At 36.3% G+C, this 24,507-nt stretch overlaps 1 long non-coding RNA gene across 2 annotated transcripts in view; it reads right to left on the reverse strand.

Moving 5' to 3' along the window:
• Nucleotides 1-24,507, reverse strand: part of LOC141521308 (uncharacterized) — a 129,472-nt gene that overhangs the window by 94,571 nt on the left and 10,394 nt on the right. Inside the window, exon 1 of one of the 2 annotated variants that reach the window (XR_012477892.1) lies at nt 16,953-17,128. The exons of the other annotated variant lie outside the window; for it this stretch is intronic. This is a non-coding gene — a long non-coding RNA (uncharacterized LOC141521308). Of the gene's footprint in view, nt 1-16,952; nt 17,129-24,507 lie in introns of those variants that run through there. 2 annotated transcript variants of the gene reach the window in all.

A 24,507-nucleotide genomic window follows, 5' to 3' on the forward strand; every position in this document is an offset into this window, starting at 1 on the left:
TTGCAATGTTGAGTCATGTCCGATTTTTATGCCCCATTTGGAGTTTTCTTGGCAAAGATACTAGAGTGGTTTGCCATTTCCTTCTTCAATTCATTTTAATGAAGTAAGGGTAAATAAGACTAAATAATTAGGGTAAATAAGAAGGGTAAAATGACTTGCTCAGAGTCATATAACTTGTCAGTATCTGAGGCCAGATTTGAACTCAGGCAATTTGAACTCTCTGGGCAATATGGTGCCACTAAGACATCCCTGTATTTGTACAGTGGATCTTATCTATGGTTTTAAAATGAGGATTCTGAGGTGTAGGAGAATCTCTAAAGTTTCTCATTATTAGATGCAGTTTAATTTTCCTTCTTGTTCTTTTTCTTCCTAATTGTTCTTTCTTATTGTAACATATGCTTTGCATATATTATTTAATTGATGCTCACAATTAGTAGCATATAAATTCCTTAAAGACTGACTACTTTTTATATTTGTATCCCCAGCACAAGATGTGACACATAGGAAATAAGAGAAAGGAAATGAATCATCATCCTATGGAGTTCTAGAATAACAAAACTTCTTCTATCAATGAAGATCAGCAGATTCTCTGCAAAGATAGTGAGAGATTTACTTGGACAATTGACAGGTTAAGCAATTTGCCAAAAGTCATACCTGTGTTCAAAAAGCAGGACTTGAATCCATGTTCTCCTGACTTCCATGCCAACTGTCTATCCATCATGCTGTGCTATCTCTCTGACAAATGGGTCTGGCACATGCTGTTTAAATAAATGCTTTTTGAATGATTGTACCATATTCAGAAGTGCAATTACTATTCATAACATTTTATTGTTGTTCTGACTCATGTGACTCCATTTGGAATTTCCTTGGCAAAGATACTGGAGTGGTTTGCCCTTTCCTTCTCTAGTTCATTTTACAGATGAGGAAACTGAGGCAAACAGGGCTAAATGACTTGCCCAGAATCACATAGTTACTTTGTATAAGAAGAATATATTTGAACTCCAGGTCTGGTGCTCTATCCACTGCACTACCTAACTTTACCATTTCATTTTACAGAAAAGGAAACAGATAATGAAAAGTTAAATTGGCATGCCTAATGTTAAATGAATTGTGCTTAATCAATCTGGCATCCCAGACCAGACTTTCTAGGACCAGGGCTGCTTCTCTTATCCTTCCACCATACTTGGTCTGAATCCCTTTCTAATGTACATTCCTTGCCTCTTGCTGGGTTCATGGGATGAATGTGCAATGTTTTTGTTTTTTTAATACCAGAATTATGATTTCATTGATATAGAGAATTCCCAGTGAAGAAATTCCTTCTGTGCAATGCAGATATGCACCTACTCTGCAACTCATACTCTTTATTGTTGTTAGTTCTTTGTTCTTAAAAGAGGACCAATGACATCAGAAGGGTAATGTCTTGCCTTGTGAATGAATTGGATTTAAGTAAGATATGGCTGTACAATGTCATCAGCCTCACTCTCTCCTCCGGGGTCATCTGAGGCCAGGGGCAAGACATAGAGCAGGTCAACTGGAGATGCCTGGAGTGACTTGGGGGGCAAAGGGAAGTTGGGTGACTTGGCCAGGGTCATACAGTCAATATGCTTCAGGCAGGATTTGATTCCAGAGCTTCCTGAGTCCAAGGGTACCTTCTCTATCCTCTTGGCCATTTTGCCACTGTTAACCTCACTATATTCCAATGTCACAAGCTGGACTTCTAGTCCCAATCAACTGTCTCATATATGCATGAGCCTGTTACCAGAAGGTACTGATTTTGAGGGAGAGAATAAGGATGGATCAATAAATGCAAAGAACATGTTCCACTAAAAGTTGGTCAATAGATTCATCTTGGTACATGTCTGAAAATTAGCATCTTTGTTCCTTAATATTAAGTAACCTTTTCGTATTGAAATTGTCAAACTTAACCATTATGTATTTCAGAGTATGAAGCTCAGGTTATTGTTCTTTCCTAGCTAATGCTTTTAATAATAGCTTTTTTTGGGGTCTGTATTAAGATGACCTGGACTACTTTGTTGCAATATTTCCCACATTATGGCATTCACTTTTTGTTTGTTTGTTTGTTTCTTAGTTTGTCATTCTTCTCTGGAAGACTCTGGAAGCCTTTCCATCTTGTTAAATGAAGAAGCCCCAGGGAAGCTCAAAATCCCCAATGACCTCTGTCAAAATAAGAATAGCCAAAAAGGAATTGGAATATCAACTAAATGCCAATTGCCCAGAATCTTCTCTCCTCTTCTCTTTCCTCCTTACCCAGACATGAATTAGCACTCAAACCCAGGGCAAGACTTCTTACTCCCTTTCCCCTAAATGCATGCTCCTACTCAACTCAAGACCCCATCAAAAACCCACAAACCTTTCCTATTTGAGGCCCCCCTCAAGATGTATGCAATTCTACTAGGACCCAATTTAACCACCCTTCATTTTTGTAAATAAATCTCCTTAATAATTTGGACTTGCGATACTGTTTTGTGGGCCCTTTATTTTCCTGGTATCAGATCATTGGACCTTCCTAAATAAATGTTGATACAGAAACTTAGTTAAATGAATTCTACATATCCTGTCCTCGACAACAGTCACTTTAGTGTATATAAAATTCATTAATTTTTTTTAGTATTGTAGATTCTGGGATTTGGGTTTTTGTTTTGTTTCATTTTTTGCAAAATTTTCCTCTCTTCAGTGCTTTTGTATTTTCCAAATTTATTGGTCTCTTGCGTCTTTAGAAAGTCTCCATAAATGATTCAATTTTCCCCTACTCTTCTAATTGTGGTTTTTAATTCTGCATCGAGTGCACTATTTTCTACTTTGAGAGCTCTAATTTCTGACCTAAATTCATTCCTAATTTCTTCCTTTTTCAATTTTATTTCTTTTGAGTCATACTGACGTTTCTTGTGGAATGATGAATGGGAAGAGGGGCCAAGGTTTCATCCCTCATCAAGTATTATTGCTTTATTTTCCTTCATATTATAATATTTCCTTATTACAATTTACTTTCTCTTTGTGATTTTGATCATTTTCCTTTCTGAGTTTTAGGGGCCTCTCAATTGCTTTTTTACTTTATGCTTTGTCTCTGCCGGTCAGTTTTCCAGTTTTTCCAACAGTCAAATAAAGATATTTTTTCATCTCTGTTTACTCACTGTTTTTACTCATTCTCCCTGGTTTCTCTCTCTTTATTGCTCTCATAGATCACTCAAGACTGAACTACAGGGTGGCATCAGCTTCCTTTCCTTGGGTGATATGGGCTTCCCCAGCCTGAATCCCTTCTCAGAGTAAATCCCCAAGGTATGAGACTGAACTGAGCATGATTTACAATCTTTTTTCTCTCTGATCCTAGCTGGATACACACATAAACCCATTTTCATGTAGCTAAATTCCATACTCAGCTCTAACATCTTTCTGCTGGGCAGAGGGTGTTTCTTACATGATAGGGGAGGAGGAAAATTTGGATAAAGAAATGAATGGAAGGTAAGAGAATCATGAAAAAGAGAGTCAATTGGAGAAAGATATCTAAAAATTTACCAAGGAAAATAACTCCCTAAAAAAAGTTAAACTGGGCAAATGGAAAACAAAAAGCACAAAAGCTCAATGAAGAAAATAATTACTTAAAAAGTAGAATTGAACAAATGGAAACTAATGACTCCATGAGACATCAAGATATGATAAAGTAAAATTTTAAAATAGAAAAAAAATGTGAAATTTCTCATTGGAAAAACAACTGACCTAGAAAAAAGATCCAGGAGAGATAATATAAGAATTATTGAGCTACCTGAAAGTCATTATCAAAAAAAAAAGCCTAGACAATATCTTTTAAGAAATCATCAAAGAAAATTTCCTTGATCTGTTGAACCCAGAGGACAAAATGGAAATTGAAAGAATCCACTGATCACTGTCTAAAAGAGATCTCACAGGGGCGGAGCCAAGATGGTCACAAGAGAGGATGTCTCTTAGGTGCTCTCTCATTAAACTTATAAACTAAGGACTCTAACTAAATTTTCCAGAGACAGAACCCACAGAGGGACCCAGTGAGTCAGGTCTCTACCTCAAGGTAACCTGGAAAAGAGCAGAAAGGCTCTGCTCCCCGGAGTTGGAGGGGCGGACAGCCAGAGGGGTGGCCCACCAGAGTGAAAGAACTTCAGCCTCCTGGAGGCAGCCCCAAGGCGCTGGGATCCACAGCTCACAGCAGTGGAGGAGTTTCCTGATCTACACCCTAGGGAGCACTGAGCACAACTTGGAGGAATGGGGGGGACCACTTTCAGAGCAAGCAAGTGAAGCCCAGCCTTCAGGGCACACAGTGAGCAGCATGGCAGCCCAGATCCAGGAGCAGGAAGCAGAAGCTGGTAAACAGGGGCCCCCAGGGCATGAGCGAGCTGAGCCTAGGGAGGGAGTGGAGAGAGACTGCCAAGCTCTGTCCTCTGTCCCTGGAACAGGACTCTAGGGTTCCAACCACATTCAGATCCTGATCCCAGTCTAGGCCCCCCATAGAACAGCAGCCCCCCCCCACACCTCAGCCCTGTGGCAGAGGGGGGGCGCTTATGTTCATTCACAGACCAGGAGGGAGGACAGAGCCTCACACACTGAGACCCTTGTGGGAGTGTCCCAAAAGCTCAGGAAGCACCCCAAAACCAGACTCAGGCTGGGAAAATGAGTAAGCAGAGAAAAATGAGGAACACCATTGAGAAATACTTTGCCTGTGATCCCAAGAAGGATCAAAACACTCAATCTGAAGATGAGGAAGTCCAAGCTCCTGTATCTAAAGACTCCAAGAAAAACAGAAATTGGGCTCAGGTATGACAGAGCTCAAAAAAGACCTTGAAAATCAAATGAAGGAGATAGAAGGAAAAAATGGGAAAAGAAATGAGAGCAATGAAAGAAAAACATGAAAATGAGGTCAGCAGCTTAGTCAAGGAGATCCAAAAAAATGCTGAAGAAAATAGCATGCTAAAAACCAGCTTAGGTCAAATGGATAAAATAGTTCAAAAAGTGATTGAGGAGAAGAATGCTTTAAAATGAAGAATTGGCCAGATGGAAAAAGAGATAAGAAAGCTCTCTGAGGAAAACAAATCCTTCAGACAAAGAATAGAACTCAGGGAGACTGCTGATTTTATGAGAAATCAAGGACTCAATACTTCAAAACCAAAAGAATGAAAAATTAGAAGAAAATGTGAAACATCTCATTGAAAAAACAACTGCTATGGAAAACAGATTTAGGAAAGATAATTTAAAAATTAATGGAATACCTGAAAGTCATGATCAAGAAAAGAGCCTTGACATCATTTTCAAAGAATTACTACAGGAAAATTCCCTGATATCCTACAAGCAGAGGGCAAAATAGAAATGGAGAGAATCCACTAATCTCCCTGAGAAAGAGATCCCAAAAAAAAACAACCCCCAGGAATATTGTAGCCAAGTTCCAGAACTCCCAAGTCAAAGAGAAAATATTACAAGCAGCCAGAAGGACACAATTCAAATATCATGGAGCTGCAGTCAGGATCACACAGGACTTAGCAGCAGCTACATTAAAAGCTCGTAGGGCTTGGAATATAATATACCGGAAGGCAAAAGAGCTTGGAATGAAACCAAGAATCAACTACCCAGCAAAAATGAATGTCCTCTTCCAGGGATAAATATAATAAAGTTTGAGCTTCAAATACAGGACTCGGGTGAAGCATAGAGATTGGAGGAGAAGGGGAAAATATGATAGACTTAATGATGATGAACTGCATGTATTTCTGTATAGAAAAATGACACTGATAATACTCATATGAACCTTCTCAGTTAACAGAGCAGATAGATGGAGCTTTTATAGATGAAGCACAGGAGAAAGCTGAATTTGAAGATAAAATGTGGTGTAAAAATGGAGTCAATAGAAAAAAGTGAAATGTAATGGGAGAAAGAAAAAGGAGAGGGGGAATAGGCCAAGACATTTCATATAATAAGATTTTTCTTTATTACAATGAGCTATTGCAATGATATAGAAGGGGGGAAGGCAAGGGGAAATGAGGGAATCTTTGCTCTCGTCGGAGGTGGCTAGGAGAGGAAACAGCATATACATATATATATATATATATATATATATATATATACATATATATATATACTCAATGGGGTATAGACATCTGTAGTAAGAAGGAGAGAGGGGGGACAGGGGGAAGGGGTAGGGATGTGAATGATGGAGGAAAGGATGGACCATGGGGGGAGAATGGTCAGATATAACACATTTTCTTTTTTACTTCTTGCAAGGGGCTGGGATTGGATAGCCTGTCCAGGACCATAGTGTCAGGTGGATGCTGGGCCTAAGGGGGCTCAGGGCCTCTTGGCCCCAGGGCCAGGGATCTGTCTGCTGCACCACTCAGCTACCCTACAGCAGAGTCAGAGTGAAAGGAGAGAGAAAATATAGTATATGGTAGTGGAGAAATACAAAAGGAGGGAGTTGTGATCAGCAATGGCAATGGTGGAAAAATATGGAAGTAACTTTTGTGATAGAATTACCATAAAGAATGTGATCCACCTGTGACAGAGTTGATGGTGTTGGAACACAGACTAAAGCACATTTTTTATTATTATTTTTTGGGGGGTGCAGGGCAAATGGGGCTGGGTGGCCTGCCTGGGGCCGCATAGCAGGGTGATCATTGGGTGTCTGAGGCCAGATTTAGACCCGGGTGCTCCTGGCTCAAGGGCCAGTGCTCTGGTCACCACCCAGCCACCCCTACTATTATTACTATTTTATTTTATTTTGGGTCTTTTTTTCTTTTTTTTTTGGTTTTTGCAGGGCAGTGGTGACTTGCATGTCACACAGCTGGGTGATTGTTGGGTGTATGGGGCTGGATTTGGGCTCGGGTGCTCCTGGCTCCAGGGCTGGTGCTCTGTCCACTGCACCACCTGGCCATTCCTACAATTATTACTATTATTTTTTTAAAATTTTAATTCTAATTTTTTCTCTCCTCTTTAATTTATTTCTCATGAGGGTCTATATTTTTGAGGGGAGGGGGGTATTTTGTTTACTCTTAAACAAGAATATTTTATTAATGTATAAAAACATTATTTATACAAAATGAGAATAAATAAATTTTGAAAAAATAAAAAAATAAAAGAGATCTCAAATGAAAACTCTAAGGAATATTATAGACAAATTCCAGAGCTCAGAGATCAAGAAGAAAGTATTGCAAGCAGTCAAAAAAGAAATATTTCAAATATCATGGAGCTACAGTCAGTATATTACACAGTATTTGGAACTTCCACATTAAAGGACTGGATAGTTTGGAATGCAATATACCAAAAGGCAAAGAATTTAGGATTACAACCAAAAAATCACTTACCCAGTAAAACAGAATCTTATCTTTCAGGAGGGAAAATGGACATTTAAAAAAATAGGGAACTTTCAAGCATTTCTAGTTAAAAGACCAGAGCTGAATAAAAAAATTGACTTCCAAATTCTAGACTCAAGAGAAACATAAAAAAGAGAAAAAAGAAACAGGAAAGAGCAAACAGAAGAAATTTATTAAGGTTAAACTGTTTATATTTCTATCTGACAAGATGATATTTGAAACTCTTAACTTTATTACTATAAGAGCAAATTGAAGGAGTATATGTAGACAGATGGTGTAGATATAAGATGGTATGATACCTCCCAAAATAAAGGGGTGAGAAAGAAAATTGCACTAGAAGATTGAATGGGGTAAATTATCCCACATAACAGACACATGAGTTACTCAATTAAAGGAAAAGATGAGGAGGAGGAGTAAGCAAAGCTTGTTCTCATTAAAATTGAATTAATGGGGGATAATATACATACTCATTGGATATAGAAATCTATCTCACCATATAAGTAAGTAAAAAAGGATGGGAATAATAGAAGAGGGAGGAGAGCATGATAAGAGGGAAGTGGGAAAGATGATGATCAAAATAAAACATTTGTGAGAAAGGGTTGGAGGTTAGAGAGAGGGGGCAATAAAAAAGCAAAAAAATAGCATAGAGAGAGAAATATGCAGTTATCATAGTTATAAATGTGAATGTGATGAACTAATCCATAAAACAGAAGCAGATAACAGAATGAATTAAAAACCAAAATCCTACAATATGCTGTTTACAAGAATAACATTTAAAGCAGAGAGATGCAGACAGGGTAAAGATAAGGGACTGGAACAGAATCTATGATGTTTCAGCTGAAGCTAAAAAAACACAAGTAGCAATTGTGATCTCAGACAAAGCAGAGGTGAAAATATATTTAATAAAAAAGAGAAAAAGAAGGAAACTAAATCTTGCTGAAAGGTCTCAAAGATGATGAATTCATATTAATATTAAACACATGTACCAATTGGTACAGGAGCTAAATTTTTGAAGGAGAATGTAAATGAGTTAGAGGAAGGAATAGATAATAAAACTATATGACTTTCCTCTCTTGGAACCAGATAAATCTAACCAAAAATAAACAAGAAAGAAGTTAAGTAGGTGAATAGGATTTTGTAAAAATTATGATAGATTTCTGGAGAAAACTGAATGGTAACAGAAAGGAATATATATCCCAGAAGTTCCTGACACCAACCAAAAAAAATTTGACTACGTATTAACACATAAAATCCTTACAAATAAATGAAGAAAAGAAGAAATAATAAATGCATCTTTTTTAGATCATAATAAAATGAAAATTACATTCAGAAATGGACAATGGAAAGAGAAGTTAAAAATTAATTGGAAATTAAATAATCTAATCCTAAAAAACAAGTGGTCAAAGAACAAATCATGGAAGCAATCAATGATTTCATTCAAGAAAATAGCAACAATAAGATAACATACCAAAATTTATGTTTAGGTTTACTAATTTCATATATCAATTAAAATAGATTTAAAAAAGATCAATGAATTGGACATGCAACTAAAAAAAACTAGAAAAAGAAAAAATTATAAATCCTTAATTAAATATCAAATTGGAAATTCTGAAAAATCAAGGATAGATTAATAAAATTGTTAGTAGCGTGAACTGATGCTGAGTGAGATAAGCAGAACCAGAAGAACATTATACACATTAACAACATGGGGTGATGATCAACCATGATGGACTTGCTCATTCCATCAGTACAATAATCAAGGACAAATTTAGGGAATTTGTGATGGAAAATGCCATCTGCATCCAGAGAAGAAACCGTGGAGTTTAAATGTAGACCAAAGTTTATCTTCAATTTTTAAAGGTTGTCTTATATAATTTGTAATCTTGCTATCTTTAATATCTTCTTTCTTCCTTTTGGATCTGATTGGATCTGATCTCTCTCACAACTTCAATTTTGATCTGTGCTTATCATGGATGCAAATGTAAAACCTATATCGATTGCCTTCTCTTGGTGGCGGGGGGGAGAAAATAAGGGGAGAGAGAAAAACTATAAAACTCAAAACCTTGCAAAAAATATTGGTAGAAACTACCATTGAATGTAATTTGAAAACAAAATATCTATGTAATAAAAAAATAAAGAAAAAGTTCTAATTTGAAAAAATATATAAAATTGAAAGTAAAAAAATCACATTGAATTGATAAATAAAATTAGAAGTTGGTTTTATGAAAGAAACACAATAAAACAGAAAAACCATTGGTTAATTTGATTCTTAAAAAAAAAAAAGATTTAGAAAAGCAAATTACTAGTCAAAAATGAAAGGCATAAATTTCCCACCACTGAAATTAAGGCACTTGTTAGGAGCTATTTTACCTAAACATATGCCAATAAATGTGGCAATCTAATTGAAATGGATGAATATCTTCAAAAAATAAATTACCCAGATTATCAGAAGAAGAAATAAAATACTTAAACAACCCAATCTTAGAAAAAGATATTGAACAAGCCATCAGTGAACTTCCTCCCAAAAAAATCCCCAGGATTGAGATGGACTAACAATCAAATTCTACCAAACATTAAAAGAACAATCAATCCTAATACTGTATAAACTATTTGAAAAAAATAAGTAAAAGAGTCCCACCCAATTCCTTTTAGAACACAAATATGGTGCTAGGAAGAGCCAAAACAAAGACAGAAAATTAAAATCAATTTACTTAATGAATATTGATTCAAAACTTTTAAATAAAATACTAGCAAAGAGATTACAGCAATATGAGCAGTAGGATTTTTATGAGAAATGCAGGGTTGGTTCAATATAAAGACTCTCAGAATTATTTAATATATCAATAATAAAATCAAAATAAATCATGTGATTATCTTAATAGATGAAGGAAAAAGTCTTTGACAATATATAGTACCATTCCTATTAAAAACAATGGAGAATATAGGAATAAATGGAACTTGTTTTAAAATGGTAAATAATATTTATCTAAAACCATCATCAAGTGTTATCTGTAAAGGGGATAAGTTAGAAGCCTTCCCATTTCAAGCAGGGGTGAAATAAGGATGCCCATTATCACCTTTATTATTTAATATCATACTAGACATGTTAGCTATAGCAGTTAGAGATGAAAATGAAACTAAAGGAATTACAGTAGGCAGTGAGGGAACAAAATTATTACTCTTTGCTAGTTTTATGATACTATACTTAGAAAATCCTAGGGAATCAACTAGAAAAAAAACTATTTGAAATTATTAGTAACTTTAGCAAAGTTGCAGGATACAAAATCAATTCACATAAATAGTCGACATTTCTAAATATAACCAATAAAGTCCAGCAGCAAGAGATAGAAAGTAAAATTCCTTTTGAAAGGACTCTAGACAATGCAAAATATTTGGAGTCTACCTGCCAAGACAAACTTAGGAACTATAGGAACATAACTATGTAACACTTTTCACACAAAATCAGATCTAAACAACTGGAAAAAATATTATTTATGGTGAAAATTTTACTTACACTTATCCATTTATTGAGTACCATACTAATCAAACTATCCATAAATTATTTATAGATCTGGAAAAAAATAACAAAATTCATCTGAAAGAGCAAATGTTCAAGGATATTAAGGAAAGTGAGAGAACATTTAGAAGAGGAGAAGCAAAAAACAAAGAACATTTTTACAAATGTAAGGAATTTAGGTTCAATCTAAGGATCACAGACCTCTTAGAAGAAGACTTCAAGACAAAAAAAAAACTTTAGCACCAATTCAAGAGAGCCTACTAGAATTTCTGAATGCAGAAAATGAAAAACCAATTGAAAAAAATTCATGAATAATCTTCAGGGAAAAAACAAGGATGCAAATTCTAAGACATATGGTGAGGGGCAGCTAGGTGGTACAGTGGGTAGCATAGTAGTCCTGGAATCAGAAAAACTTGAGTTCAAGTCTGACCTCAGATACTTGACGCTATCTAATCGTGTGACCCTGGGCAAGAAACTTAACCTCAATTGCCTCACCAAAAAAAAATTCATTGTTATTAAATTTAATAATTCAGTTAGAACCAATAATTTTTACATCTAATCAAGAGAACGACATTCAAATATAAAAGAAAAAATCGAACACAAAACTATATGCACCCACCAGAAGACACAGGAAAGGAGTAATGTGTTCAGAATATCAATGAAACTCAGGCAGCATCCCACGGTGGCCCACCTTGAAAAACTAAACTTAATCATACATGAAAAAAAGAACACTCAATAATAAAGCACTTAAAATATTCTTTGAAAGAAAACCAGACCTGAAGAGATTATTTGATTCTTGAATACCTCAAGCAACAGAAATATGAGAAGGGTGAGCAAATTGACAGTTAAGAAAAGCAGCAAAATAATATGAGAGAGATCACTAAGAGACTTCTTTCAAAATACAGTTATCCCTTCCACATGGAGACTTTCCCCATTTGTCATTTCAATAAATTGTGGGTAGGCATAAGAAATTAAATGGGAATTTGGGGGTAGTTTTGCAGAAGCTGCAAACATAGAAAAGTTTAGAAACTCAGAAATGTATAAAATATATGGATAAGTATTGTATAACATCCATATGCTTTATTTTTAATACTATAATAATTCAGATTTTTGCTCTGGCATAAAGGGAGAGACAAAAATTTTTTCATGGATTTTCAATATTGCGGGAGACTCTATACCCCTAAGCCTCAGGGATAACTGTATACACAAAGAGACAGAGGTGAAGGTGGAAACCAGGTGAAAATGACCATACAGAAATGAGCCTAGGGCATTATGACTTGAACCTAGTAACACCCTGCCTACAAAGGAATCAATGTTTTTTGTTTGGGGGGGGGAATTTGTGGGGTGGGGTTACCTTACAAAATGGGAAAGTGAATAAAAGGAGGAAGTAAAGAGATAGAGGACCTCACTCCTCTCAGACTGACCAATATGACCAGAAAGAACAATGATCAGTGTTGGAAGGGATGTGGGAAATCTGGGACACTAATGCATTCTTGGTGGAGCTGTGAACTCATCCAACCTTTCTGGAGAGCAATTTGGAATTATGCCCAAAGGGCAATAAAAATGTGTATCCCCTTTGATCCAGCAATACCACCTCTGGGTCTATACCCTGAAGAGATTATGGAAAAGAGTGAAGACATTACTTGTACAAAAATATTCATAGCAGCCCTGTTTGTGGTGTCAAAGGATTGGAAATTAAGTGAATGTCCATCAATTGGGGAATGGCTTAATAGACTGTGGTATATGTATGATGGAACACTATTGTTCTATTAGAAACCAGGAGGGATGGGAATTCAGGGAAGCCTGGAAGGATTTGCATGAACTGATGCTGAGCAAGATGAGCAGAACCAGAAGAACATTGTACACCCTAACAAGCAGTATGGAAGTGATGATCAACCTTAATGGATGTACTCATTCCATCAGTGCAACAATCAGGCACAATTTTGAGGTATCTGCGATGAAGAATACCATCTGTATCCAGAGAAAGAATTGTGGAGTTTGAACAAAGACCAAAGACTATTACCTTTAATTTAAAAGAAAAAAAAACCTTAGGGGTGGCTAGGTGATGCAATGGATAGAGCACTGGCCCTGGAGTCAGGAGTACCTGAGTTCAAATCTAGCCTCAGACACTTAATAATTACCTAACAGTGTGGCCTTGGGCAAGTCACTTAACCCCATTGCCTTGCAAAAAAAAAAAACTTTTAAAAAGCCCCTTATCTTATTATATAATTTTTCTATCTCTTATACTTTATTGTTTTTAAGGATATGATTTCTCTCTCATCACATTCAACTTAGATCATTGTATACCATGGAAACAATGTAAAGACTAACAGACTGCCTTCTGTGGGGGAGGTGGAGGGAAGTAAGCAAGACTGGGGGAAAATTGTAAAATTCAAAATTAATAAAATCTTTCTAGAATACTCTAGGCAACCAGTTTCCAACTTAATAATTGCTTGTTGATTAATTTATTATCTGGGACAAATTTCTTCACATCCACACTGGCTGCCTATGAATTTCTTCCTATTGTCATCTTACATTTTTTTTTTAGGTTTTTCCATGGTCTTAATAGGGAAATTGTGGACCCCCAAAAGATTTATAATTTGTTACCAAATCTCTTTTTCCTTGTAACGGTTATCCCTAGACTATTTCTTGACTCTACAATACACTCAGTATTTTGACTATAGTAGATAGTCATAAGAGCATGCACTGGGTGAAGATCATAGAAGTGTAAATCACTGAACTTTTCCAAGTGTCAATTTCCTTATCTGCAAAATGGAAAAAATAATAGTTTAAACTTCATAGGACAATTGTGGAGATCAAATGTAGTAAAAAGTCATCAAATTCAGTCTCATAATTTTTTAGAAGAGGAAACTTAGGTCTACTGAGATCAAGTGACTTTCCCATTGTCCAAGGTAACTAGAAGGATCAGAGCTAGGGACTGATACCATATCCTATGGCCTCATATGGTTAAATTAAGTACACTGAAGCGCATTGCTTCATGATGAATAAAAGTTTGCTGAATTCAATTGAAATGGGGATACTGAGAATCCTTGGCCAGTCACTTTGCACAGTATCCCCCCACTTAAATCTAATTCACTTGCATGTCATGGCTTCACATTCCTGATGTCAAGGTCCTATTTGAAAATGAAGGACAAACATCAACAGCAACAACAACTGAGGGTCACTACTTAGAGACGGATCCTCACTATACCATCAGTCAATCTGGACAGATCTGGAAAGGTTTTTTAATTGGATGTTATCTTGCCCTTTAGCTCTGTGGTCAAATGGGGCAAATTCTAGCATCCATTTAAAGTGATCTAAATAGATTACAGGCAGCAGCTGGTGATTAAAGACTGCACTAAAAGGAAAATTCATAGTTATCCCTCTTTTCCATTGCTTATATCTTTGTTTCCTGATTTAATGAGTCTGTTAGAACACTTTCTATTCCACAAATGCAAACCCTCTGCTGAAAGCTTCCATCAGAGGCTTTCTACAAATCTTAGTTTATAATGCATATTTCGTTCTCATGTTATGACTGCAGTAAATAACTCAAGGGTGAGGCTTTCTGGTGTGCAGAGGAAGGGGGACAGAGATGAGAATGCCAGCATGGAAAATTAGCAATGTCAGTGGTATCATTCTCCAGATATGAAGGACAGTGGCATTTAACCATGAGGAGGAAGAAAATGGAGTAAAAGTTCAGGAACTAAAGGCTGCTAGAAGACGACTTTTATTTCTCCCTCTAAAACATGGCACTTGTAATTAATAAATAACCCACAAGCTATAATTATAGACTATCTAAAGTCTTCAAACACTTGATCTCAATATTCTACTTCTAATGCTTTCCTTATAAGTCACACTAATTGATTTCAGTTCCTGTGCATGCTTAATGATTTTCTTCTTGGGCAGAAAATAAAATCAAGGATTTCAGGGCCATATGATAATAGTTTTAAATCTGAAAGGGACCTTAGTCCAAACCCTTCATTTTACCCATTAGTAACTGAGGCCCAGAGCAGTGAAGCAATTTGTTCAAGGTTACCTAGTTAGCTAGTAAGGGTGCCAGGATTAGACCTCTGGTTCTTAATTTTAGATCCAGGTCACTTTCCATTGTCCCATTCTACTTCTTGAAGGAAGTGTGATGTAATCAATAAAGAACCTGCCTTGGAGTCAGAAAGACCACAGAATGTCCTCTAAGAGGAAATGTTACAGATGAGTTGTATATCTATATCAATGGATGGAGCTGCCAGAATGGACCATGTGAACAGTTCAGACTCCCTACTTCAAAAAAGGCATTAAAACATGTACTTTCACCATTCTTGAGTCAAAAGAAATTAAGAAGTTCAATCACAGAAGCTGTAAAGTCCCTCAAATTGTAGAGTACAAGGCTTTGACTTCTGTACATTCCATTACAAAACTTAGAAAATTGACAAAAGCAAGATTTTTAAAAATGAGGCAGGGGCGGCTAGGTGGTGCAGTGGATAGAGCACCAGCCCTGGAGTCAGGAGTCCCTGAGTTCAAATTCAGCCTCAGACACTTAATAATTACTTAGCTGTGTGGCCTTAGGCAAGCCACTTAAACCCCCTTACCTTGTAAAAAAAAAACCCTAAAAAAAATGAGGAAGTTGGGAGCAGGAGATAGTCTCTTTCTTCTTACCAATGATCTAAAAATGAACCCAAAGGGAAGTAAAGCCTTCTACTCACACTGATGATGGATTAAGTTATCTATTCCTTGGAGGTCTACTCTGCCACATGGATGGACAGAATGCATAAGTGGACAACAGAGGCATAAGAATTTGGAGTTCCAGCCTTAGAAAACAATAGTTGTCACTCACAAGTTTCTTCTCAGTGAGTCTTGGATCACATTCCTTCTGGTTCTCATGTATTTGTGTTTTAAGACAACTGGTCTCTAAAGATGGAAAATTAAGTATTCTGGTAGCTTAGTGAGGAAGATATTTATAAACAAAGGAACTTTCCATCATAGGGACCACTCCTAAGACCAGCCTTTGGTCTAAGGTCCTTTTCTCATTTCCCTTTATAATATTTCACTCAGTAATCTCATCAGCTTTGAAGGTTTCAATTATCATCTCTGTGCAAATAACTCTCAAATCTACTTGTCCAGGCTTAACCTCTGCCCAACCTTCTGTCTTGAATTTCCAACTGCCTTTTGGGCATCTCCTGTCTTATCGATCTCTTAAAATCAACAATCCAAAACTAAATCATCTTTCCTCTCAAACCCTGTCCTTTTCCAGTCTCCTCTATTACTGTCAGTATGAGACAATATTTTTTTTAGGTTTTTGCAAGGCAAACAGGGTTAAGTGCTTGCCCAAGGCCACACAGCTAGGTAATTATTAAGTGTCTGAGCTCAAATTTGAACCCAGGTACTCCTGACTCCAGGGCTGGTGCTTTATCCACTATGCCACCTAGCCACCCCTATGAGACAATATTTGTAAAGCATTTAGCACCCATTTATTAGTGCTTAATAAATTCTTATTCCCTCTATCCCCTGCCCTTGAGGGTAACATCATCCTCCCAGCCATCCCAGTTTATAACTCAGAGGTCATCCTCAACTCTTCATGTTCTTTCACTCCTCACATTCAGTCAGTTATCAAATCCTATCTTTCTATCTTCACAGCATCTCTCATATATGCCCCTTTCTTTCTTCTGATGCTGCTGAATAAAGCTCCTATCACCTCATGACTTGACTATTCTTTTTTAGGCTTTTTTGCAAGGCAAATGGGGTTAAGTGGCTTGCCCAAGGCCACACAGCTAGGTAATTATTAAGTGTCTGAGGTTGGATTTGAACCCAGGTACTCCTGACTCCAGGGCCGGTGCTCTATCTACTGTACCACCTAGCTGCCCCATGACTTGACTATTTTAATAATCTCATCATGATTGATCTCCTTCCCTTCAAGTCTCTCCCTAGTCCAAACCATCCTCTACTCAGCTGTCAAATTGAGGTCAACAGGATAGGTCTTACCATGTCATTTCCCATTCAGTCAACTCCATTAGCTTTCTATTACCTCCAGAATTAATTATAAAATTAATTATAAAATCTTCAGTTTAACTTTTAAAACTCTTCATAATCTGATCTCTCCCTACCTTTTCAGTCTTCTGGGACCTTGTTCTCCTCCACATACTCTAGAATCCAGTGACAATAGTCTCCTTGCTGTTCCTAACACAGGACCCCAGCTCCTGACTGAGTGCTTCTGTTGGTTGTCTCTGATATATTTCCTTCTATCTCTTCCTCCTTTCTTTCCTGACTTCTTTCAAGCCTCAGCTAGTCTCATTTTTAGTGAGAAGTTTCTCCTGATCCTCCTTAATACTAGTGACTTCCTTCTGAGATTAGTCTCAATTTAACCTGCACATATTTAGCTTGAACAGAGGTATTTGCATGTTGATTTACTGTCCCCATTAGACTGAGGTTCTTCAGATCAGAGGCCATGTTTTGCTTTTTTTTGTGCTTAGACATAATAGGTGCCTAATAAATATCTGTTAATTGACTGTCCTTGCTTGTCAGCTATGCTACTATATAATTCATATTAGAAGTTCAGCTATCAGGAGCAGCTAGGTGATAAAACCAGCCCTGGAATCAGAAGGACCTGAGTTCAAATTCAGCCTCAGATACTTAATAATTGCCTAGCTGTGTGATCTTGAACAAATCACAACCCCACTGCCTTGCAAAAACCAAAAATAAATTAAAAAAAGAAACTTACCTATGACATGGAACTACACTTTGGAGGTATTTTTTACTTTTCTGGCTCATTGTCCCAACCCACATAATCTGGGTATATTATTCATTCTACCATTCTACCATCCTCAATTCCTTATATATATACCCTTTGCACATATTAAGTACTTAATAAACACTTTTTAATCACTAAATTTGTTGTTATCTAGTCATGTCTAACTTTTTTGTGACCCCATTTGGCAAAGAAACTGGAGTGGTTTGTCAATTTCCTTCTCCAGCTCATTTTTTTTTAGATTTTTTTTTTCAAGGCAATGGGATTAAGTGGCTTGCCCAAGGCCACACAGCTAGGTAATTATTAAGTGTTTCAGGTCGGATTTGAACCCAGGTACTCCTGACTCCAAGGCTGGTGCTCTATTCACTGCGCCACCTAGCCACCCCTCCAGCTGATTTTACAGATGTGGAAACTGAGACAAACAGGGTTAAATGACTTGCCTGGGGTCATCTTTCTGACTTCAGGCCTGGCACTCTTTACATTCTGTTACTTAACTATTAATTAATTAATTCATCCATTTAGCTGATAAAAAGGGTGTATTTATAGACCAATAAAACAAAGAGATTTCTAATTAGGGATAATTAGAAATAAAAATATTTTTCTATGGACACTCTTCTTCAGAAGGTCCATATAATCTTAGCCATGCATAGTCATTGTCCTCTGTAGGATTGTCTATGGGAGTCCCCTCTAATGTAGCTACTTACCATATTTCTCCTCCTAAGATACATAGATAATATCTCTCATTGATCTACCTGCATATCTTTTCAGTTTCCAGCAAATGGCATGGATTTTTTTTCCAGCATGGCTTGTTTTCTTTTCCAGAGAACCCATTTTCTGCATGGGCTCTCCAAAAGGAAGAGTGTTTCAGAGCTTCCGTCTCAGCAGATTGCATTACTACTCAAACTGTAGTACCATTCCAGAGTGCCTCCTATCGAGACCTTCCTTGCACTACAGTTCCTCTGACCTCCAAGCCTCACTCCACTAATCTTTCATGAATCAGAACACTTTATTGCTCACCAATATAATCAAGTCTTTGCCACTGATACCAAGCTGTGTCAAAGTCAAATTAATTTCTAGTCTGGTGAAAAATATCAGCTTAAGCAGTAGAATGGATTTTTTTCATGAGTTTAGCTCATAGCTATTTTGGGGTACAGTACTTTGTACACAATAGAACTTTAATGCATGATTGTTGAGTTGAATAAAAATTAGTGAATTTCTTCCCACCCACCCCCACTCCCCAGGATGGCTCTTTTCATCATTCCTCCATCAATCTTCTTGGTTATTGCCTTTTCCAAGTTACAAATCCCAACAAGTCTAAATGCTTTGGTACCTCCCTATTTCTCCTTCTACCTCTGAAATTAATCCAATCAATAAATATTTATTAAATGCCTACTATGGGCCAGTACTGTGCTAGACAATGAGGATACAATTAATAAAAAGAAAGAGTCTCTGCTCTAAATGAGCTTACAGCCTTATGGGGTGCCATTTCCCCTGTGGGGAAAATGGGGAAAAGCTGGCATAGGTGGGGCATCTCATTCTGTGGAGTTGAAACCAGGCAGAGCAGAAGATATAAAATGGGGTATCAACTACTACACTTGCAATGTGCTTGGAAGGAAGTATGCAACTTCTATTATCCTTCTCAGATCCTTGTATCAGAGACCATAAATCTGGAAAAAGCTTTCAGATACTAATCTGACTCCCAGGAATCTAAGAGAAGTCAAAAATCCCCTCTATGTACAAGAAACTGTATTGGTTGTAGAAAAGAACCAATTGCTTAAAGAGATGAAAAGCATTTATTAAGGGCTTACCATATGCCAGGCTCTTTATAAGAGGTAGAGCTATAAAAACAAGAAAACAAGACAAGCCTACTCCTGAAAACTCACACTCTAACAGGAGAAGATATAACCCTAAATGCAAGATAGAAAGGGGAAGAAGAGGGAACCCTTCGGGGTCAGGCAACCATTGTGGAAGTAGACTGGCTAGAGGGGAGCCAAGCCAAGGGTCATCTTATGATATGGGCGATCCAGGCAAGCACTCTGTAAGAACTAATTTGGCTTCAGGGTCAATCAAGGACAAACTAAAACAGTGTCTGACATGGTGGGAGATTAATACTCATTGGCTGATTGAGGATCCTACTTGAAGCTACCCACTTTATGTTCCAAACAGTCTAGTTTATGAACATTCCTTTTTATACTTCTAGAGTATCCTCTTTTAATATGCAATTACATATATCAGGGTTCTAACATAAAATAGGTAATGTAGTAGACAGAGTGCTGATCTAGATACAGGTTATATCTGAATTAAAATCCTACCTCAAAAACTGAATAGTGTGTGAACCTGAGCAAGTCACTTAACCTTCACGTGTAAAATGGTTAGCATCATGTCCAATACATAGTAAGTACTCAATAAATGCTTCTCTTCCTTTCCTCCTTTTTTCCTTCCTTTCTCCTCCCCTCCTTTTTTCTTTATTATCTTTTTCCTTCCTTCCTCCCTTCTTTCCTTCCTCCCTCCTTTCTTCCCTCTCTCCTCCCTTCCCCCTCCCTCCCTGTCCTACCTCTTCCTTCCTTCCTTCCTTCCTTCCTTCCTTCCTTCCTTCCTTCCTTCCTTCCTTCCTTCCTTCCTTCCTTCCTTCCTCATCATAGATGACAATGAAGCCTACCCAAAGGCTAGTATAGTATTGAGTTTGACAAAAGGCCTGAATCTAAAAAAGGAGAGAGGCCACAAATGAAAAGAGGATGGGAGACTTGGAAGTGAAAACTCCTTAATAATGTATGGACCTTATCTCTTTTCTTTTTATCTGTTTCCGATGAGGTTAACCATTTGTATATAAAATAGGTAGATAATCTTTTTCTCTGACCCCATTACCACACACAAAGAGAGATACAAAACATGCTTATGAGGACAGATATGCCATGTGCTCCTAGTTGAGTTTCTGCTGAACTGTGGCTTTTGATGTAGTGGACTTATTTCATGATAGACCTTGAGTTCAATTTGTGGGTCAATCTGCTATCTTGAATCAAATCAGCAAAGGGAAGAGTCAGTTGTCTTCTGATCACTTCTGAGAGTTGTTAGACTCATCACATGCTTCCCTAAAGAATACAAGAGGGAATTACAGAAAAATTTTTCTCTCTGTGTTGTAGAACTATCCTTACTCTTATGTAGAATAGATAATAAACAATAAAGAGTGGAGTGTCTTGACGATGGTACAGGAATATGACAGCAAGTCATGAAGAGCAGTTGAAAGAAATCAGCATGTTTAGCCCAGAAAGATTTGGTGAAGGAAATATATCATTATCATCATCATCATCATCATCATCTATTTTTAGTATTTTAAAACATTCACTATTTATTTCCACATTCTTTTCTTTGTACATTTAGAGTTTCAAATTTTCTTTCCCTCCCACTCTTCCACCACTCACTAAGAAGTCAAAGAAAATGAAATCAATAAAACAAGTGAAATCATACAACATATATTAGTCACATCACTAAAAAGTAAGAAAAAATAAAGAGAGAAAATTATGCTTCCGTTTGCACAGAGACTTCATAAGTTCTCTCTCTGGAGAGGGACATCATTTATTTGTCATGACTCCTTTGAGATTGTCTTAGATCATTGCATTGATCAGAGTAACTGTGTCTTTCACAGTTGATCATCATTACAACATTGCTATTACTGTGCACATTGATCTCCTGGTTCTGCTCACTTCATTTTGCACCAGTTCATTAGGAGTTGCCATGTATTTTTGGTTGTTTTTTTTTTCCTGAAACTACCCCCCCTCCTCATTTCTTATAGCACAGCAGTACTCCATCACAATGCTTCATTTGTTCAGCCATTCCACATTGATGCTCATCAATTTCCAATTGTTAGCACTGCTATAAATATTTGTATACATATGTGTTTTTATACTCTTTATTTGATCTCTCTGAATTACAGACCTGTGGTGATATTGCTGGGTTGAAATCATAATTTCAATCTATTTGGAGCATATTTCTAAATTGATCTACACAATGATTGGACCAGTTTAAAACTCAACCAATAGTTTATTAATCTACCAATTTTCTCTCTTTCCAACATTAGCCATTTCTGGTAGATGTAAGGTGGTGTCTAAGAGTTTTAATTTGCATTTCTCTAAACAATAGTGATTTAGAGCATTTTTCATAATTCAGAGATAGCTTTGATTTCTTCTTCTGAAAACTGCCTGTTCATATCTTTGGCTATTTATCAATTGGGAAAATGATTCTTATTTTTTTTATAAATTTTATTGTTTCCTATATATTTGGGAAATTAAGCCTTTATCAAAGAAATTTGCTCTATTTTTTTATACAGTTCCTGTCTATAGTGCCTTTTAGCAAAATATCTTGCTTATCTTTTTTTTTTCCAAGGTTAAGTGGCTTGCCCAAGGCCACAGAGCTAGGTAATTATTAAGTGTCTGAGACTGGATTTGAACTCAGGTATTCCTGACTCCACGTCTAGTACTCTATCCACTGTGCCACCTAGCCGCCCCTTGCTTATCTTTTTAAAGTAGATCTGTTTTTGTTTTCACTTTTTTCTGAGATCATGACTGCTACCCCTACCTTTTTTACTTCAGCTGAAGTAAATTTATAAAGGAAAACTGACCTAATATCTTAGGTCCAGAAGTTAAAATAGAAATTAAAATAATCTGTTCCATTTCCTTATTTTATGGCATATGGGTCTTTCTGATTTAAGTATGTCCCTTGTATTCAACCTATTATTAGATTCTGGTTTTTAGTCCATTCTGTGATCTGCTTCATTTCAATGGTGAATTCATCACAGTCATATTAACATTTCTGATTCTTAACTTAGAATTTCTCTTTAGCACATTTTTTTCTGTTTATCCTTCTCTCTTTTTCATCCTGTCTATTCTCAAAATTCTATTTTCCTTCTGTTCCCTGACTTTTAATTTTTCCTCTCTTTTATCCCTTCATATATATATATATATATGTATATATAAAAATATATACATATATATATATATTTTCCCTCCTATATGCCTACATGGCAAGATAGTTTTCTATACCAAACTGGGTTTTTAATCTATATTCTTCCCTCTTTGAATTAATTCTGATGAGAGTGAGGATCTAGAATTGTTCACAGTCCCCATTCCTCTCTCCATTATAAAAATTCTTCCTTGCACACCCCTTTTAATGTGAGAAAATTTCCCCATTTTATCTCTCTTAACCCTCCTCCTCATGTATCCTTCTTTCTTGCCTCTTCATTTTTTTAGAGCTCATACCAACACAGTCAACTCATTCATATCCTCTGTTTATGAAAACTCCTTTCTAGCTACCCTTCGAGTGATAAAGTTCTTGAGTACTTTATAATCTTCCCATATAGTAATGTAAATAATTTAATTTTGAGATGTTTTTGATCATTCTTTAACATTTACTTTTTTTATGCTTCTCTTTAGTCTTACATTTGAATCAGATTTTCTAATCAACTCTTGTTTTTTCATCAGGAATGTTTGAAAGTCCTCTATTTCATTGAATATAAATTTTCCCTAAAGGATTTTACTCAGTTTTTTAAAAAAAATTTTCATCCATATGCACATGTATATTTTTAAGTTACAAAATTTCCTTCCACCCTCCTTTCTCAACCCCCTCCTCTCAGCAGGGAACAGTCAGGTTAGCATTGTACACACATATTTTTGATAAACATGTTTACAGATTAATCATTTTCAGTATGAGAAATTAGGATTAAGAGAAAGAAATACGTAAGAGATAATTTTTATAAAGTGTTCATCAATTCTGTTTTGTTTTTCTTTCTCTGAATGGGGATAACATTGTTCATAGCTGTTCTAATACAGTTTCCATAACTCTTTGAACTCCTAAGAGGAGCTGCTGCCATCGAGATTAATCATTTCACAATGTTGTTGTTAATGTGTACATTGTTCTCCTGGTTGATTTCACTCAGTTTTGCTATGTAGGTTATTGGAAGCCTAGTTTTTTGTTTTGTTTTGTTTTGTTTTTTTTGCTTAAAACCATATTTGATGTCTTCCATTCTTTTAACATGGAAGCCACTAAATCTTGTAGCTGTGGCTCCATGATATTTGCATCATTTTTTTTTTAGAATTTTGCAAGGCAAATGGGATTAAGTGGCTTGCTCAAGGCCACACAGCTAGGCAATTATTAAGTGTCTGAGGCCAGATTTGCACTCAGGTACTCCTGACTCCAGGGCCAGTGCTCTATCCAATACACCACCTAGCCACCCCATCCACTACACCACCTAGCTGCCCCATATTTCTTTATGGTTACTTAAAGTTACTTAAAGTTCTCTTTGATCTAGGAAGTCTTGGATTTGGCTATAATATTCCTGGGAGCTTTCATTTTGGGATCTCTTTCAGGAGATAATGGATTATTTCAATTTATACTTTAACCCTCTGGAGCTAAGATATTGGAGCAGTTTTCCTTTATAATTTCTTTTAAAATTGTCAAAGACTGCCTTCTGTATGGGGTGAGGGGGAGGGAAGTGAGATTAAGAGAAAAATTATAATATTCAAAAATAAATAAATAAATACACTATCCAGGCTCTTTTTCTTTTATCATGGCTTTCAGGTAGTCCAATAATTCTTAAATTCTCTATTCATTTTCCAGGTCAATTGTTTTTCTGATATATTTTCTTCTGTTTTTTTCATCCTTTTAAAGTCATTAGATTCACTTGTCCAATTCTATTTTTGCAAGGAATTATTTTCTTCAGTGAGCTTTATATATCTCTTTTTTCCATTTGGCCTTTTGCTTTTTAAGGAACTATTTTCCTTAGTGAATTTTTGTGCCTCTTTTATCAAACTGATAATTCTCTTTTTTATAATTTTCTTTCATCATTCTCATTTCCTTTTCCAATTTTTTTTGTCTACTACAGTTATCACTATCTTCACTTCTTCCAATAATTTTTGTTGGGT

This window comes from Macrotis lagotis, chromosome 1 (genome assembly GCF_037893015.1).
Source record: "Macrotis lagotis isolate mMagLag1 chromosome 1, bilby.v1.9.chrom.fasta, whole genome shotgun sequence".
NCBI classification, from domain to species: Eukaryota; Metazoa; Chordata; class Mammalia; order Peramelemorphia; family Peramelidae; genus Macrotis; species Macrotis lagotis.